This window comes from Phacochoerus africanus, chromosome 1, assembly GCF_016906955.1.
Source record: "Phacochoerus africanus isolate WHEZ1 chromosome 1, ROS_Pafr_v1, whole genome shotgun sequence".
NCBI lineage: Eukaryota > Metazoa > Chordata > Mammalia > Artiodactyla > Suidae > Phacochoerus > Phacochoerus africanus.
Genome location: NC_062544.1, coordinates 1,118,605 through 1,127,112, shown reverse-complemented (window position 1 = coordinate 1,127,112; position 8,508 = coordinate 1,118,605).

The window sequence follows — 8,508 nt, the reverse complement described above, 5'->3', positions numbered from 1 at the left end:
TGTTTGTTTTTTTTCTCGTTCGAATTTTGACTCATCGGGATTTTCATGCAAAGGAATAACTACCATAGATCAATTACATACGTCTCATTTTTTTCTCTGTACGTGTATTTTTACCTTGTTTTTGAAGAATGCCTTTTAACACGTGAGCTGCAAGATGCATGTGTAAACCGCATGCGCGGGACGGTCAGCAGGAGAACCACGTGGGGCTCAGACGGACAAGCAGCAACTGTTACAACTCATTCAGCCAGACGCACCCTTCTCTGCATTCATTCGCTTTGTCGTCCACAAGATGCTTGTTGGAAGATGCGCAGAATTTGGTCTTAACTGTGTGTTGTGACTGCGCCTCCGGAACGCAGAGAACGAGGGCGGAGGCTTCGGTCCACGTCAGTGGCACGGCCGAGCTAAAGGGAGGTCGGGGGCCCCATAGCACGGACAGGGTGGGCGTTCTCTGCCCTCACACTGTGTCCATGCCCAATGCCATCCCTGCGACCTGGGGTTCTCTAGAGCTCGCTTCTTTTATACATATATATTCGTGTATATATATTCTTTTATATGTATATATTGAACATTTTAAGACAGCGGGGCCCTGGGTGTAGCAGGAGAGCACTGTATCCCCTGTTACAGACACACAGACAGAGATGGAGAGGGACACACAGATGAGGCGAGAGATGAGAGAGAAAGATACAGAGGCAGCCACGAGAGAGAACCGGGCCCTTGCGGATCCGCAGGCATCTGAGTGCAGGCTTACGTCGGCCCTCGTGGGGAGCGGGGCGAATGTGCCGACTGGACGGACCGGCCCAGGGTGGGGTCGCTCTGTGAAGAGCGACAGGCGAATTCACAGGAAAGACAGTTACGATTTTGAGGCACCCAAAGGCAGGTAGGGAGCCCCAAGGAGGCGTGAAGACAGAGCCGTGTCATGGACGGAAGCCCCGCTGGTGAGAGAGGAGCCAGACTAGGATGCAGCCACTCGTCCAGCTGGCTCCTCAGCCACATGCGTGGAAGGCGGCGGGCACAGTACCAGGCAGGGGAAGAGTGAAGATGCCCAGACAGGGAGCGGGGAGGGGAAGGACCCTGAAGTGATGGCAGAGGTGAGTCAGGGGTAATGGGACAGAGGGGACAGCAAGGGACACATCACAAGGTGCATTTCCAAGTAGCCCTTCTTCAACAAATGCCTGCCAGATGTTTAACCCTGGCCAAGTCCTCCGCGAGGAACTGGCATCCCCAATGTCCAGGGGACAGTAAAGGTCATGACCTTCCAGGAACCAGAGTCCGGCCGCGCAGTCACACGAATCAACGTGGAGTCACACCTGTGCCCGGGTGGCTCCCGGGAGTGACGTGGACATGCACACAGGGCAGTGTGGACCTGCCCAAGGAGGCAGAGAGACCCCTCCTGAGCTGAGCTGGACGCACGAGTTCAAGATGGGCACGAATCCATCCGGAGTTCGGGAAGGGCTGTACGTCTCGCGAGAACTCTGAGCACAGGCAGGTGTAACAGGCGTGGCACCCAAGGCCGGGCAGAAAAGGCTGCCGCTGCCGCCGTGGCCTCCAGGCTCCTCACCCCCAGACACTTCGGCTCAGGACACCCTCCTGGAACTCAGCCAGCCTGCTGTGAGCAGCCCAAGTGCCCCGGGGGCCACCATCCCTGCAGATACCCCCTATCAGCAGACAGCCGCCGGCATCGCCTTCCAGCCCGAATGAGCTTGGAGATGCGGCCGCCCCGCTGGCACCTGCCCACACCCATGTGAGCAGCTCGCAGCTCAGAACTTCTGCCCCATAGACGCCGTGTCCAGCCTTAGCGGTTGTCACGTTACACCATTCCACGTTGGAGTGATCTGTTCCCTGGCAGCCGGGAACTGGAACAGAATCCAGGGCTGGGAGGTGGGAAGCTGCCAACCCAAAACCCAAAACATATGACATTGGGTTTGAGGCTGGACGCCAGGCACAGTTTGAAAAGGCTTGACGGGGCGATTGGACGGGCGCTACGGGAAGGGGGGAGAGCGTTTCTGGACTCCAGGGGGAAGGAAGCCCCTGTCACTTGATGGCAGACGCTCGGCAGCACTGGCGGCTCTGGTGACACAGGATATGGAAAACGTACCTTAGAATCATCGTGATCTCGCTAAGGAACTTTCTAGGCAGAATTCGAAAGCGCCACCTGCCGCCTTTTTACTGGCTCCGATAAAATGCGGAGGAGAGAGGGGAGCGACAGCCTGTTCGGTCTTGGAGTAGAGTGTGCGTGAAATCAACAAGGCCCGGGATTGTCCCTGCAGCCCCAAAGGGCCTCAAGGGAGAGACGGCCTCCAGGCGGAGACCAAATTAGGGTACTGCCAGGAAGATACAGCCTCACGGAATCGAGGCACAGCTGCAGACCCTTCAATACGGTATCCGACAGGGCCAAGCCTCTCCATTAAACCGCAAGGCTCTAGGGGGCCTCTCTCACGGGCCCTTTAAGCCAGACGGCTGTGCTTCTAAGGCCCTTAGAGGGCCCTTCTGTGCAGCCTCACAGAGGGTCCGGTGGAGAGAGGCTTTATCTTGAATAACCTCCTGCCTCATGGAAGGGGTTGTAAGTTGGCGCTGAAAGCTCGTGGAGTTTCTAAGGGAATCGCCGCCCTTGGCTGAAAAGGACGGAGAAAGTCAACAGGAAGAGAAGCCTGCGGCGCCCCCCAAATTGCCACGGGCAGGAAGCAGGCCGAGAAGGCGGCCCAGTTGCAACCCAAGTCCCCTTCTTCCTGAAAAGGCGGAACCAGAAGCCCCAGGCTGTGGGGGTTCCCTCCCAGGACGAGGACTGGGCCCCGGCACGCCTGGCGGGATTTGGAAATGCTCCAAGCAGGAACGTTGCCTCCCGCTCTCCCCGAGAGGCACGAGGACGTCCGCCGCAGCCACCTTCGCCCGGGGCCGCCGTTGTGCTAGGTGAGCAGCAGGCCAGCTGCTGGATCAGAGGCCCCTGGCCCGGACGGACGTGCAGCGAAGCCTGGGCTCTGAGCTGGGCTCTGTGGGGGAGGGAGACGGAGAGGGAGGGAGACCCACCCTGGAGACGAACGCACAGGCGCACGGCGCACAAGTCAGCAAACGGGGAACTCACTCCCGAGAAAAGAGAATGAGACCATCGAAAGAGGACTCTCGGAGTTCCCTGGTGGCTCAGCGGGCTGAGGATCCAGCATCGCCGCGGCTGTGGTGCGGGTTCAATCCCTGGCCTGGGAACTTCTGTAGGCCGTGAGCACAGCCAAAAAATTCTACTTAATGTATTTAATGTGGAAAATAGAGGGGGTAATGGAAGGAGTGACTACAAAGTGAAAGGGGTGCCGCCCGTAAGGCCCTCCGGATGCTAAGAGCTATTTTGAAAAGAAAAACGTGTATAGTTCATTGGAGAAGCAAACATGAAATAAGAGGGCGGAGTGAATTTATGGGCCTGTATCTCTTTGGTATTTCCTCTGAAAGAAAATTCAGGGGAACGGGCGCATAAAAACAGGGTGAGCAGTGCAAGTGCAAGGAGCCCCCGCAGCGGCGTCACCGGGAAGGACCTGAGGCTGAGAGGAGAGAGGCAGTCGCGAGAGAGAGGCTGAGTTTGGGAGCAAAAATTATAAGCCACAGCGTGAGGCTCCTGGGTAAGGGGGAGTGGGCTCCAAAACCAGGGCCGTGGGGACAGGACAGAAACAAAGCAAAGGTGGAACGGTTGCGTGTTACCGGCTGCCTTTCTCTGCTGGCATCTGTTATCCTGACCCTGGGAAGTGAGGCTGGTGCAGGGCGAGGAGAGAGGAGGCTTGGAGAGCCCAGAAGGGCTGGAAGCAGCATCGCGGGGAGGCGAGCGGGTGTGAGGGCCGAGGGGACGGGAACACGGGGTAGCCACAGCCTCCTGGGGCCAGCGGTCCTGAACGTGGGCCCTGGGAGGCACTTCCTGGGCGCAGACCTGCAGAGAGGGTTCGGTGTTCGGTGGCCACGGTTTGTCCGATGCTGCGATGGAAAAAAGTGCACCAGGGACTATAACGCCGTGGCCCGGAGCGGGAGGGGGCTGGCGGGTGGTCCACGGAGACAGAGGGTCGTCTCCGAGTCATTACGTAGGAACCAGCAAGAACCCGCTCAGCTGTATCCTGTGGCGGGGTGGGGCGTGCGGATGCTGACCTGGCCCAGGGACACCTGAGTGGGTGCAGAGGGAAGCAGGGGGAGGTCGCTGGACCTGAGAGGTCAAGTTGCTGAGAGGAACGGGTGTCCGACGGCCAGTCAGCAGAGGAGCCGGGATGGGGGGAGGAGGGCGGGGGGTCGCCCTGAGCTGGCTGCAGTGCCGGTCACCTGAGGGAAGAGGTGGCAGAGCCACAGCACGGGAGCTCCCGAGGAGCGGTTTCCTTGGTGAAGGGGGCGTGGAGACCCGCGGTCTGAAGGGGGCGATGGGGCAGGAGATGCTGCCGTGAGGGAGGGCGTCCGCCCAGGGGCTGCCCTCACGGGGGCAGGTGTGCACAGGTGTGACCCCGCCCAAAGCCTCCGCTCCCCAGTGTGCAAGAGGGGCCGGGGCCTTAGGGCCGCTGTGGAGGTGAAAGCACACACTTCGAGCGTGTGCGGCCGGCCCGTGTGCCCAGTCCCCTAGAGTTCAGAACTGTGTCTGTCGCCGAGATTCAGTCTCACAGGACGTGCCCTGCACTGTCTACACCTCGGGGACCAGAGTGGACTGGGCAGACAGAGAGGCAGGGCGGATGGGCTCAGAAAGGCATGACTCCCCTGCAGCCAAGTGGATTCTGTGAGACATGAGATGGAGGAAAAGGCAAATGACGTGCTTGTGAGCAGACGGGCACGTGTGACCCAGCCGTTGTGGGGGCGGGGGCAGGGACCCTGCAACACACTGAGCGCATCTTTCCCAAAGGCCGTGACACCCACCAGGTGCCACGGCGAGTAGAGGAAGGCACATTTCTCTTCTGCTTCATAAGGGTGTGAGGTTTCCTGCCACTTCTGATGGACGGAGGATTTGGCACGACCTCCGTGAAAAGCGTGGCTTCGTTTTCTATTGTCTGCCCTTCTCAGAGGCCAGACTATGGGCCAGGTGTCGTCTGTGGAGGTTCCGAAGGAGGAGAATTCTTAGGAACAAGACAAACATTTCCTGGTTTTTTTAAACATTTAATCTCAGATTCAAGACCCTTAAGGAATCAATTCATGTCATTACACAGCTTCTAAGCAGTCTTTTTAGAAAATCCTTATGACATATAAAATCCTAGGTGTTTGCTGAGGGCTCAGTATACATTTCTTTGAGCGAACAGTAAGAAGGCTGCTCCGTCTCCACTGGTTCACTTAACATCTGCACTTGGTAATTTATCAGAACACATCATTTTGCTATTACCTAGCTGAACACCAAGGAGAAAGTGCTATCCAAAACGCATTTGTGAAGCGTCATTTCTAGAAATCAATAATGGCATTCCTTTTGTTTTCAGCCGTGAAAGAGCTTCAAGCACAAAGACAGAGGAGGGGTGGGCACTGCAGCCGTCGCGGGCGCAGGCCACGGAGCAGTGGCTGCAAACACAGCTACTGATCACATCCGCACACAGCCTCTCACTCACTGGGACAGGATTGGAAAATGAGTCAGGAGACAGGGCCCGCGCCCGAGCGAGCAGGGGCAGTAGGACGTGGACACACAGAGCCTGAGCTCACAGGACACACAGCCCAGCCCCCGCCTCTTCTGGAAAAGGGAGGGAGCCGGTTCCCCGAGGCCGGTTCCCCTTCGGGATCGCAGGTCACGCTTTGATCCTGAGGCCATGACTGCGGTCACCAAGGATCCCCTGCACACTGTCACCTCTTGCCAGGGCTGTGAGATGAGACCTGTCCCCTCGGAGCCAGTGGCCCAGATGTGGAGGCCACGGGAAGATGCTGGAAACGAGCCTGAATGCGGACCCGCCCCCGGCACCTTCCTTAACGCAGCAATGACTCCCAAAGCACTGGGCATGGATGAGATCTTTACCAAACTCTCTTTGACTTTGCACTCACTGATAAGCCTTCCCTGCATCCCTCCTAAGAAGCCAGAGCTAAGCCGTGCCGACGGCGACGCTGGCTGGGATCCTGGGACCAAACGAGGGACGTCAGGTAAGAACTAAGGAAATCTGAGTAAGATGGGCACTTCTGTAATAATACCGAGTCCAGACTGGTTCCCTAAGCGTAGCAGATGTAGCCTCTAATAGAAACTATGAATAACAGGAGAAACTGGCAGCAGAATACCTGGCAACTCTCGGAACTTTCGTCACAATTTTTCTGTAAATCTGAGCTGGTCTGAAATGTGGAATTTATTTTCAAAGCAACTGATGCTGAGGATGGAAGTGCAACGGGGACCACATCTCAGGAAGGTCACTGGACGACACGCAGGTCCTTGGCTATACTCCTGCCTGTCCACCTAGAAATTCCCTCTTTCAGGCATCTAACCTAAACAATGTACAGAGAGCCTGAAAATCATTCTGAACAAAGGTGTCATTGAAACAGAACACACAGCAGTTAAAAAAAAAAAAAGGCAAAGAGTGGAAGGTCATGGTAGATTCTTAAAGATGCTGCAGAGTGACAGCAGCAAATGACCAGAGCATCACAAGACCTTAAGGAAATGCACTAACCTGCTAACAGGAATTACCTCCAGGAGGTAATTCCACGTTAGAAGTGGATTTCAGTTTCATCTTTGTTCATTTATAATTTCAGAAATTTTTACATCGAGGAGATAGTCCTAAAATAAGAACATAAGCACACACAGTAAAAGAATTAAATTGAAGACGAAAACATTCACTTGCCTTCCTATCGTCAAGTGTAAAAATCACTATGCAAAGGGTGGGTTTTCCACAACTTTGAATTCAGATATAAAAACCAAAATGAGGAGAACCATACTTCTACAGAATCCTGCGTCTCATTTTATTTTACCTTTTGTCTTTTGAGGGCCACACCCGTGGCATATGGAGGTTCCCAGGCTAGGAGTCGAATTGGAGCTGCAGCTGCCAGCCTACACCACGGCCACCGCAATGCAGGATCTGAGCTGCATCTGTGACCTACACCACAGCTCACAGCAACGCCGGATCCTTAACCCGCTGAGGGAGGCCAAAATGATTCAAGAGGATGGATGAAATAGGAGTAGATACATTACACATAAATAAGTTCAATTAGTAATTACAAATATTCCCCAAAATTCAGAATAATTAACACAATATTAAGGGAAAAAAAAGGATGAAGTTGGAGCAGTGGCACTTCCAGACTCACTGTGAAGCTGCAATAATCAAGACACTGCGGTATTGGTAACAGAAGACAAAGTGATCAATGGAACAGAACAGACCCACATAAATAGAGTCAACTGCTCTTTGACAAAGGAGCCAAGGTGATATCAAAGAGCCAAGACCATTTTCAACAATTGGCACTGGAACAACAGAACATCCACACACAAAAATAAAAAAGAATCTGGTCACAGACCTTACACCCTTCACAAAACTTAACTCAAAGAGGATCGGAGCTCTACATGTCAAGTACCTAGAAGACAGCACAGGAGAAAACCTGGGTGACCTTGGGTTTGGAGATGGCTTTCTAGATACTATATCAAGTGTACGATCCATGAAAGGAAAGAATTGGCTTGTTAAGGAAGGCCGTTCTGACCAGAGTGAGGTGGTACCTCATTGTAGTTTGGATTTGCTTTTCTCTAATAATTAGTGATGTTGAGCATTTTTTCATGTGCCTACTGGCCATCTGTATGTCTTCTTTGGAGAAATGTCCATTTAGGTCTTCTGCCTGCTGGGGAGGGTATGGAGAAAAAGGAACCCTCCTTCACTGCTGGTGGGAATGTAAATTGGTACAACCGCTGTGGAAAACAGTCTGGATGTTCCTCAGAAAACTAAATATAGAACTGCCACATGATCTAGCAATCCCACTCCTGGGCATTTATCTGGACAAAACTGTAAGTCAAAAAGATACATGCACCCCTATATTCACTGCAGCACTATTCACAATAGCCAAGACACGGAAACAATCTAAATGTCATCAACAGATGAATGGATTAAGAAGATGTGGTACATATATACAATGGAATACTACTCAGCCATAAAAAAGACTGAAGTAATGCCATCTGCAGGAACATGGATGCAACTAAGTGAAGTAAGTCAGAAAAAGAAAGACAAATACCATATGATATCACTAATATGTGGAAGCTAAAATATGGCACAAATGAACCTATCTACAAAAGAGAAACAGACATATAGATGCAGGGAACAGACTTGTGGTTGCCAAGGCGGGCCGAGAGTGGGATGGATGAGGAGTTGGGGCTGGTAGGTGCAAACTACGACATTGAGAATGAAGAAGCAGTGAGGTCCTGCTATACAGCCCAGGGAGCTACATCCAGTCTCTTGGGACAGAACCTGATGGAAGAGAGTAGGAGAAAAAAATATTCAGATGTACGACTGTGTCCCTCCGCTGTACAGCAGAAATTGGCACAACACCATAAATCAACACTTTAATGAAAAAATTAAATTTAATTTTAGAAAAAGTATTGATGAGCTGGACTTCATTAAAATGAAGCAC